The sequence below is a fragment of the Delphinapterus leucas genome, chromosome X (genome assembly GCF_059928025.1).
Source record: "Delphinapterus leucas isolate spDelLeu-1000000601 "Yukka" chromosome X, BTC_Dleu_Yukka2, whole genome shotgun sequence".
Lineage (NCBI taxonomy): Eukaryota > Metazoa > Chordata > Mammalia > Artiodactyla > Monodontidae > Delphinapterus > Delphinapterus leucas.
The window spans coordinates 44,588,453-44,599,480 of record NC_143150.1 but is presented as its reverse complement, the minus strand read 5'-3'; the positions used below and the strand labels follow the sequence as shown (position 1 = coordinate 44,599,480).

Below are 11,028 nucleotides of genomic sequence, written 5' to 3'. Positions count from 1 at the left end.
ATTTTAAAGTAATGATGAGGGTGTGGCTTTTGTGTAGATGTACATTTTCCTTCTTATCGGTTTGTATCCTTTTGGGAGAAAATTTTTTTAACATCTTTATTAGAGTATAATTGCTTTACAATGGTGTGTCAGTTTCTGCCTTATAACAAAGTGAATCAGTTATACATACACATATGTCCCCATATCTCTTCACTCTTTCAGCTCCCTCCCTCCCACCCTCCCTATCCCACCCCTCTAGGTGGTCACAAAGCACCGAGCTGATCTCCCTGTGCTATGGGGCTGCTTCTCACTAGCGATCTATTTTATGTTTGGTAGTGTATATATGTCCAGGACACTCTCTCACTTTATCCCAGCTCGCCCTTCCCCCTCCCCGTATCCTCAAGTCCAGCCTCTAGTAAGTCTGCATCTTTATTCCCGTCTTACCCCTAGGTTCTTCCGACAATTTTCTTTTTTTTCTTTTTTCTTTATCTATTTTACTTTATTATTTTTTTGGTGGCTTAAAATGGCAGAAATTTATTCTTTCATAGTTCTGGAAGCCAAGTCTGAAGTCAATATCACTGAGCTGAAATCAAAGTGTGGGCAGGGCTGTTCTCTTTCTGGAGGTTCCAGGGGAGAATCCATTCTTGCTTCTTCCAGCTTCTTGTGGCTGCCAGCATCCTTTGGCTTGTGGTCACATCACAACAACCTCTGCCTGTGTGGTCACGTTGCCATTTCCTTTTCTGTGTGTGTCAAATCTGGTTCTTCCCCATTTATATATATATATATATATATATATATATATATATATATATATTTATTTATTTATTTATTTATTTATTTATTTTAACATCTTTATTAGTGTATAGTTGCTTTACAATGGTGTGTTAGTTTCTGCTTTATAACAAAGTGAATCAGTAATACATATACATATGTTCCTATATCTCTACCCTCTTGCATCTCCCTCCCTCCCTACCTCCCTATCCCACCCCTCTAGGTGGTCACAGACCACGTAGCTGATCTCCCTGTGCTACACAGCTGCTTCCCACTAGCTACCTATTTTACGTTTGGTAGAGTATATATGTCCATGCCATTCTCTCACTTTGTCACAGCTTACCCTTCCCCCTCTCCATATCCTAAACTCCATGCTTACCCCTAGGTACTTCATGACCTTTTCTCAGAGTATATGCCCAGTAGTGGGATTGCTGGGTCATATGGCAGTTCTATTTTTAGTTTTTTAAGGAACCTCCATACTGTTTTCCATAGTGGCTGTATCATTTTACATTCCCACAAAAAGTGCAAGAGTTTTCCCTTTTCTCCACACCCTCTCCAGCATTTATAGTTTCTAGATTTTTTGATGATGGCCATTCTGACTGGTGTTAGATGATATCTCATTGTAGTTTTGATTTGCATTTCTCTAATGATCAATGACATTGAGCATTCTTTCATGTGTTTGTTGGCAATCTGTATATCTTCTTTGGAGAAATGTCTATTTAGGTCTTCTGCCCTTTTTTGCATTGGATTGGGGTTTTTTTGTTATTGAGCTGCTTCTAAATTTTGGAGATTAATCCTTCGTCAGTTGCTTCATTTGCAAATATTTTCTCCCATTCTGAGGGTTGTCTTTTGGTCTTGTTTATGGTTTCCTTTGCTGTGCAAAAGCTTTTACGTTTCATTAGGTCCCATTTGTTTATTTTTGTTTTTATTTCCATTACTCTAGGAGGTGGGTCAGAAAGGAACTTGCTGTGATTTATGTCATAGAGTGTTCTGCCTATGCTTTCCTCTAAGAGTTTGATAGTTTCTGGCCTTACATTTAGGTCTTTAATCCATTTTGAGCTTATTTTTGTGTATGGTGTTAGGGAGTGATCTAATCTCATACTTTTACATGTACCTGTCCAGTTTTCCCAGCACCATTTATTGAAGAGGCTGTCCTTTCTCCACTGTACATTCCTGCCACCTTTATCAAAGATAAGGTGTCCATATGTGCGTGGGTTTATCTCTGGGCTTTCTATCCTGTTCCATTGATCTATATTTCTGTTTTTGTGCCAGTACCATACTGTCTTGATTACTGTAGCTTTGTAGTATAGTCTGAAGTCAGGGAGCCTGATTCCTCCAGCTCCACTTTTCGTTCTCAAGATTGCTTTGCCTATTTGGTGTCTTTTGTGTTTTCATACAAATTGTGAAGTTTTTTGTTCTATTTCTGTGAAAAATGCCAGTGGTAGTTTGATAGGCATTGCATTGAATCTGTAGATTGCTTTGGGTAGTACAGTCATTTTCACAATGTTGATTCCTCCAATCCAAGAGCATGGTATATCTCTCCATCTATTTGTATGATCTTTAATTTCTTTCATCAGTGTCTTATAATTTTCTGCATACAGGTCTTTTGTCTCCTTAGGTAGGTTTATTCCTAGATATTTTATTCTATTTGTGGCAATGGTAAATAGGAGTGTTTCATTAATTTCTCTTTCAGATTTTTCATCATTAGTGTATAGGAATGCCAGAGATTTCTGTGCATTCATTTTGTATCCTGCTACTTTACCAAATTCATTGATTAGCTCTAGTAGTTTTCTGGTAGCATCTTTAGGATTCTCTATGTATAGTATCATGTCATCTGCAAACAGTGACAGCTTTACTTCTTCTTTCCAATTTGGATTCCTTTTATTTCTTTTTCTTCTCTGATTGCAGTGGCTAAAACTTCCAAAACTATGTTGAATAATAGTAGTGTGAGTGGGCAACCTTGTCTTGTTCCTGATGTTAGTGGAAATGCTTTCAGTTTTTCACCATTGAGGACGATGTTGGCTGTGGATTTGTCATATATGGCCTTTATTATGTTGAGGGAAGTTCCTTCTATGACTACTTTCTGGAAGGTTATTTTCATAAATGGGTGTTGAATTTTGTCAAAAGCTTTCTCTGCATCTATTGAGGTGATCATATGGGCTTTCTCCTTCAGTTTTTTAATATAATGTATCACGTTGATTAATTTCATATACTGAAGAATCCTTGCGTTCCTGGGATAAACCCCACTTGGTCATAATGTATGATCCTTTTATGTGCTGTTGGATTCTGTTTGCTAGGATTGTGTTGAGGATTTTTCATCTGCGCTCATCAGTGATATTGGTCTGTAGTTTTCTTTCTTTGTGACAACCTTGTCTGGTTTTTGTATCAGAGTGATGGTGGCCTCGTAGAATGAGTGTGGGAGTGTTCCTCCGTCTGCTATATTTTGGAGTTTGAGATGGATAGGTGTTAGCTCTTCTCTAAATGTTTGATAGAATTTGCCTGTGAAGCCATCTGGTCCTGGGTTTTTGTTTGTTGGAAGATTTTTAATCACAGTTTCAATTTCAGTGATTGTGATTGAGCTGTTCATATTTTCTATTTCTTCCTGGTTCAATCTTGGAAGGTCATACCTTTCTAAGAATTTGCCCATTTCTTCCAGGTTGTCCATTTTATTGGCATAGAGTTGCTTGTAGCAATCTCTGATGATCCCTTGTATTTCTGCAGTGTCAGTTGTTACTTCTCCTTTTTTATTTCTAATTCTATTGATTTGAGTCTTGTCCCATTTTTTCTTGATGCGTCTGGCTAATGGTTTATCAATTTTGTTTATCTTCTCAAAGAACCAGGTTTTAGTTTTATTGATCTTTGCTATCGTTTCCTTCATTTCTTTTTCATTTATTTCTGATCTGATTTTTATGATTTCTTTCCTTCTGCTATGTGTGGGGTTTTTTTTTTTTGTTCTTCTTTCTCTATTGCTTTATGTGTAAGGTTTGGTTGTTTATTTGAGATGTTTCTTGTTTCTTGAGGTAGGATTGTATTGCTATAAGCTTTCCTCCTAGAAGTGCTTATACTGCATCCCATAGTCTTGGGCCCTCGTGTTTTCATTGTCATTTGTTTCTAGGTATTTTTTGATTTCCTCTTTGATTTCTTCAGTGATCTCTTGGTTACTTAGTAGTGTATTGTTTAGCCTCCATGTGTTTGTATTTCTTACAGATTTTTTTCCATAATTGTTATCTAGTCTCATAGCATTATGGTCAGAAAAGATACTTGATATGATTTTAAATTTCTTAAATTTACCAAGGCTTGATTTGTGACCCAAGATATGATCTATCCTGGAGAATGTTCCATGAGCACTTGAGAAAAATGTGTTTTCTGTTGTTTTTGGATGGGATGTCCTATAAATATCAATTAAGTCCATCTTGTTTAATATATCATTTAAAGCTTGTTTTTCCTTATTTATTTTCATTTTGGATGATCTGTCCATTGGTGAAAGTGGGGTGTTGAAGTCCCCTACTATGATTGTGTTACTGTTCACTTCCCTTTTTATGGCTGTTAGTATATGCCTTATGTAGTGAGGTGCTCCTATGTTGGGTGCGTAAATATTTACAATTGTTATATCTTCTTCTTGGATTGATCCCTTGATCATTATGTAGTGTCCTTCTTTGTCTCTTATAATAGTCTTTGTTTTAAAGTCTATTTTGTCTGATATGAGAATTGCTACTCCAGCTTTCTTTTGATTTACATTTGCATGGAGTATCTTTTTCCATCCCCTTACTTTCAGTCTCTATATGTCTCTAGGTCTGAAGTGGGTCTCTTGTAGACAGCATATATATGGGTCTTGTTTTTGTATCCATTCAGCCAATCTATATCTTTTGGTTGGAGCATTTAATCCATTTACATTTAAGGTAATTATCGATATGTGTGTTCCAGTTACCATTTTCTTAATTCTTTTGGGGTTTTTTTTATTGTAGGTCTTTTCCTTCTCTTGTGCTTCTTGCCTAGAGAAGTTCCTTTAGCATTTGTTGTAAAGCTGGTTTGGTGGTGCTGAATTCTCTTAGCTTTTGCTTGTCTGTAAAGCTTTTAATTTCTCCTTCACATCTGAATGAGATCCTTGTTGGGTAGAGTAATCTTGGTTGTAGGTTTTTCTCTTTCATCACTTTAAATATGTCCTGCCACTCCCTTCTGGCTTGCAGAGTTTCTGCTGGAAGATCAGCTATTTATCTTATGGGGATTCCCTTATGTGTTACTTGTCGTTTTTCCCTTGCTGCTTTTAATATTTGTTCTTTGTGTTTAATTTTTGATAGTTTGCTTAATATGTGTATTGGCGTGTTTCTCCTTGGATTTATCCTGTATGGGACTCTCTGTGCTTCCTGGACTTGATTAACTATTTCCTCGCATCCTTCTCTGGAGCTCCTTTAAGCAGTGCTCTTAATCCCCTCTCCTGGCGCACCAGTTAACAAAGAGGCAAGAAAAAGTATCTTGTCTCTTCGGCAGCTCCATACTTTTTCGGAGTCCCTCGTAGCTAGCCATGGTGCACTAGCCCCCTTCAGGCTGTGTTCATGTAGCCAACCCCAGTCCTCTCCCTGGGATCCGACCTCCGAAGCCCGAGTCACAGCTCCCAGCCACCGCCCGCCCCCGTGGGTGAGCAGACAAGCCTCTGGGTCTGGTGAGTGCTGGTCAGCACCAATCCCCTGTGCGGGAATCTCTCCACTTTGCCCTCTGCAGCCCTTTTGCTGCGCTCTGCTCTGTGGCTCCAAAGCTCGCACCCTCACCACCAGCAGCCTCCACCCACGAAGGGGCTTCCTAGTGTGTGGAAACTTTTCCTCCTTCACAGCTCACCCCCACTGGTGCAGGTCCGATCCCTATCCTTTTGTGTCTGTTTTTTCTTTTACCCTACCCAGGTCCTTGGGGAGTTTCTTGCCTTTTCGGAGGTCTGAGAACTTCTGGCAGCATTCAGTAGGTGTTCTGTAGGAGTTGTTCCACATGTAGATGTATTTCTGATGTATTTGTGGGCAGGAAGGTGACCTCCACTTCTTACTCTTCTGCCATCTTGAAGCTCCTCAGGAGGAAATAATTTGAGGAAGGCAGCTAGGTGGTCAGCATTGTCTTCTGCTAACTTACCTCTGATTTCTAATGGAATTTTATCTCATGTAAGTGTGTGTGTGTGTGTGTGTGTGTACACACGTTTGTGTACACATATTTATTTAAATATACAGACAAGTCCATTTTCATTCTATTCCTATAGTAGAGGTCACTTGAGTTGGCCCTATGATTCACCACATACTTATTCAATAAGTATTTTGCCCATAGCTAACCCTGGAAGCAAACAAGTGACTATAGATATCTTCTCAGGATTTCTAAAAATTCTCCACTCTGAAGCAGGTTTTTGAAGATGGACCAAAAGATCACAGTCACCCTCCTAGAGCTTGCTGCAAAGAGTCTGCTGAATAATGAGCCTGCAGCTATCCATGCCCTGGACGAAATCCCAAGAGATCTCTTTGTTCCATTGTTCAATGCTGCCTTCTTGGGTGGGCATAGGACGATACTAAAGGCAATGGTTAGGGTTTGGCCTTTTCGCTGTCTCCATATTGGGTCATTGAACACACAGGAGTCATACTATGACATCTTGGAAGCCATGATTGATGGTCTGCAGATCCTCCCTGCCCAGAACTCTTCCTCTTGGTAAGACTATTACCAGTAGAGACACAGGGAGTCAGCAAGAGTGTATGCTGTAGCCTGGGGCAGGGGAATACCTAACGGTCTCCCAACAGTAGCCAATGGTGAATACTGCAGTCTTTGCAGAGCTGTCGGTCAGCACTTGGGGTCACCTTTGGGACTCTATTGCCTTATAGTGTTGATTATAGAATAGAGGTGTTTGAGGATACTATGAATGGATCTGAGTGCGATTACACAGAAGTGGAATATGGGCATTGAGACAGGGAAAGACCGGAGGTGAAGGAGGGGGTGGGGAAAGGATGAAAGACGCTGCATTTGTGTGGAAAGAACTTCTTGGTGAATGAGAATGAAGTGAAAACCAGGGTTAAAGTGTTCTGTCCCTGCTTCTCATCATTGATCTTGCTGGGTTATATTAAAATCAGCTATCTCTCATGTGTTCTGTCTCTTCCTTTCCTTACAGGGGGCCCAAACTGAGGATCCTAGATTTAAGATGTGACCTGGACTGTGAGACAATATGCTCTGAGATTGGGACCACATTCCCTTTCTGTTTTCAGTCATGCATTTACTCTCAGCACTCTGTCCTTAAGATAGAAGAAGCTCAGCATAGAGTCACGTGCCTCGGGATTGGTAATTCCAGGTCTGAGCCTCAGTCAGCTCAGGAACCCATGGAATTACTAGTGGATATTTCCCTCAATAGTACCTTGAGAACAGAGCAATTCCTCTCTTTCCTTTGTAGTAAAATTCAGCAGAATGTTGGGTCCTTGCACGTCTGCTGCAGAGATTTGCAAATCGATAGAATGTCTGGGCACAAAAGTATCCTGCAGTTTCTGGATCTGGGTGCATTGAGAACCTGGAAATGGATCAGGCTAATCTGAGTGAAGTCATCACCTTTTGGCTCAGGTGATCCACCTGAACAGCCTTACTCTGTGTAACATCCCCTTGAAATCTTATAAGAGAAGGAACTTCAGATCTTTTCTCCTCTGCCTTGGGCGGCTGGACGATCTCCAGGAGCTCAGCTTGTCTTTCTTCTGCCTTACAGATCAACTGCACAAACTGCTCAGGTGAGGGGGTGGGGAGGAACCTGGGTTCCCTGATCACCTCACTGTTAACACAGAAGAGACCATGCTTGGATCTTCCTAAGCTCCTTGTAACCCATTTCTCTCTTTGCCTCAGCATAGGCACTGCTGGGAGTTTGAACGTAGCCAGGGGAGAGAGGGGTACCTTACGTTGAGCAGCAGATGAGGTTAGAAAAGGAAGCTGTGCTCATTCATTCATTCATTCATTCAGTGACCATGGGCAGACCCTAAAAGAAGTCTGTAAATATATTGGTGAAAATGACTCAGTCCTTCTCCTATTGGACTTTACAGCTCTCTAGAGAGGAAAGGGAGGCATTCAGATGGAGAAACATTAAGCTATAGGACTAATGCACATGCCCATGGATGGGCCCCAATAGTTAACACTGCCAGATAATTTTGCTCCTGTATTTCCCCCAAGCTTTAGACCCTGAATGGAGAGCATGTCATCTGGGTACTAGTCAAAGGAAACCCTCAGTTGGCTGCTTTCCCAGACCCATCCTCCCCAAATAAGTGAATCAGATCCAACACTGATTATGTCGTATATACTAAGTGCATGCAATTTCTTCACTTAATCTTTCCCACAGTTCTGTATAATAATTACTGCTGTGCACATTTTCAGGATTAAAACCCTGTACCTCAGAGTGGTAAAGTAACTTTCTCAGGGTCACAAATCTATAAAGTCTGATCCCAAAGTCCACATTGTTAACCACCTTTGCAAACCATGAACACAGTAGTTTATTCTAGAGCCTTAGGTACCTAAAATTTGGGGCTCATTGCCCTCATTCTTCTGAAATAACCTTACATTTTTCTCTTTATAGAGTTGTGCCACCTCAGTTGGATTCACTGTATCTACCTCACTGTCACCTTTCTCACAGAGATATCACTGTCCTGTCCCAGAGCTCTCAGGCCACCCACCTAAGGGTATTGAGTCTCAGTAACAACCACATCTTCTCAGAAGTTTATGAGCCCTTCCAGACTCTGCTGGAGAAGGTCTCAAGCACCCTGCAACATCTGGAGATAAACAATTGTATGATAACTGATTCTACTCTCTCTGCCGTCCTCCCAGCCCTGAGCCACTGTACCCACCTCCATGTCCTTAGCTTTGCCTTCAATCCCATTACAATGCCTGTACTCAAGAGCCTTCTGCAGCACTTGACCTCCTTGATGAAGCTGAAGTATGTGATTTATCCTGTCCCTGTCCATTGCTACGAGGAATGGATTTTTCATGACCGTTTGGACCGACAGAAACTTGCTGAAGTTCAGGCTCAGTTGGAAGCGATGCTGCACGGGGCACAGTGGAACGACATGAAATGGGTCAGTTGTTCAGAGTGATTTCCACAGCACAGGGAGGTGTTTCAACACTGATGTGTGGCCATGAAAGCGGTCATTTTTTTTTTTTTTGCCTGATACCCAAGTTTGTAGAGACACATATATAAAGTTCTACTGTTCTAGGAAACTGGGGTTAGGAACACTGGATATGTAAACTGATCTCTATAAAAGAGGAACTTTAAAAAGGAAATAGAGGAATTTGAAATGTCCGCTGGATCTTTTGCCCACTGCCCTCTACATTTTCTGGTTACTAACCACAGTGTTGGGTATGTGACGTAAGCTGACCCAGTCATGGTACATCATTTCCTTATCCACACTGATTGGTTCACTTATCCATTTATGGGCACTTGACACAAGTCAGATCAATTGAAACTCTTCCTAGAGGTGGTAGTTGTTGAATAATTTTACCCTCTAGGGACCTGCAAACTTCTTGTATTTCTGATTACCTCAGGTGGCTTATGAGAAACCGTATGCAACTAAAAGGAAACAAACAAACTATGTCAACTACCTACTGGTATCTTCATCAGCATATTGCTACCTGATTTCCCAGGTCTCAGACCCCTGGCTCAGTTATTCCTTAATCCACACACATTCACCAAGTATCTGTTATGATTTAGGTACTTTTCCAGGTGCTAAGAAAGATAAAGTCCCTGATCTCACTCAGAGTGTAGACATTCCTATGATTTATCAGTTTCTCTACTCTTTCTTGGAAGACTTGGGAAATTATTTATTCCCCCATAACACAGTATTTTTCTCACTTTTTCCCCTCACATAGTCTGCTCAAATGATCCTCCCAGACTTCGGACTATGAAACAAAGCTAATCAAAACAGCATGAGCCTAACACAAAAACAGACACATCGATCAATGGAATAGAATAGACAGTCCAGAAATAAACCCATGCATGTATGGTCAATTAATCTACAGAAAAGGAGGCAAGAATATACAATTGAGAAAAGGCAGTTTCTTCAATCAGTGGTGTTGGGAAAACTGGTCATCTACATGTGAAACAAAGATTAGAACATTCCCTCACACCATACACAAAAATAAAATGGTTTAAACAGCTAAATGCAAGACCTCAAAACATAAAACTCTAGAAGAGAACATAAGCAGAACACTCTTTGATAAAAATAATACCAATATTCCTTTGGATAAATCTCCTAAAGCAAAATAAATAAAAACAAAAATAATCTAACGAGACCTAATTAAACTTAAAAGCTTTTGCACAGGAAAGGAAACCATCAACAAAAACGAAAAGAAAACCCAAAGACTGGGATAAAATATTTGCAAATGATGTGAGCGACAAGGGGTTAATATCTAAAATATATAAACAGCTCATAGAACTCAATATCAAAACGACAAACAACCCAATGATAAATGGGCAGAAGACCTGAATAGACATTTTTCCAAAGAAGATGTACACATGGTTAACAGGCACATGAAAAGATGCTCAGCATCGCTAATATTTAGAGAAATGCAAATCACAACAACAACATATCACCTCGCACCTGTCAGAATGGCTATCATCAAAATGTCTACAAATAACAAATATTGAAGAGGATGTGGAGAAAAGGGAATCTTTGTATGCTGTTGGTGGGAATGTAAATTGGTGCAGCCACTATGGAAAACAATATGGAGCTCCCTAAAAACTAAAAATAAAACTACCATATGATCCAGCAATTCCACTCCTGGATACATATACAGAAAAATAACAAAATCATTGTTTTGAAAAGATACACGCACCCCAAGGTTCATAGCAGCACTATTTACAATAAGAAAGATATGGAAGCAACCCAAGTGCCCATCAACAGACGAATTGATAGAAAAATGTGGCATATATACACACACAATGGAATATTACTCAGCCATAAAAAGAATGAAATTCTGCTATTTGCTGCAACATGGATGGACCTAGACAATATTATGCTTAGTGAAATGTCAGATATAGAAAGACAAATACTGTGTGATACCACTTATATGTGGAATCTAAAAGCTAATACAAATGAATGCATATGCACAATGGAAACAGACTCACAGATATAGAAAACAAATTTTTGGTTACCAAAAGGGAGAGGGAAGGTAGGAGGGACAAATCAAATTAGGGGCATGGGATTAAGAGGTACAACTACTATGTATAAAATGGGAAAGCAACAATGATATACTGTATAGCACAGGGAATTATAGGCATTATCTGATAATAACTTG

General features: G+C 40.0%; 1 pseudogene; it reads left to right on the top strand.

Annotated features, from left to right (window-relative positions):
* Positions 1 to 6,081: 6,081 nt before the first annotated feature.
* On the top strand, positions 6,082 to 8,828 carry LOC149744234 (melanoma antigen preferentially expressed in tumors-like; annotated as a pseudogene).
* Positions 8,829 to 11,028: the final 2,200 nt, after the last annotated feature.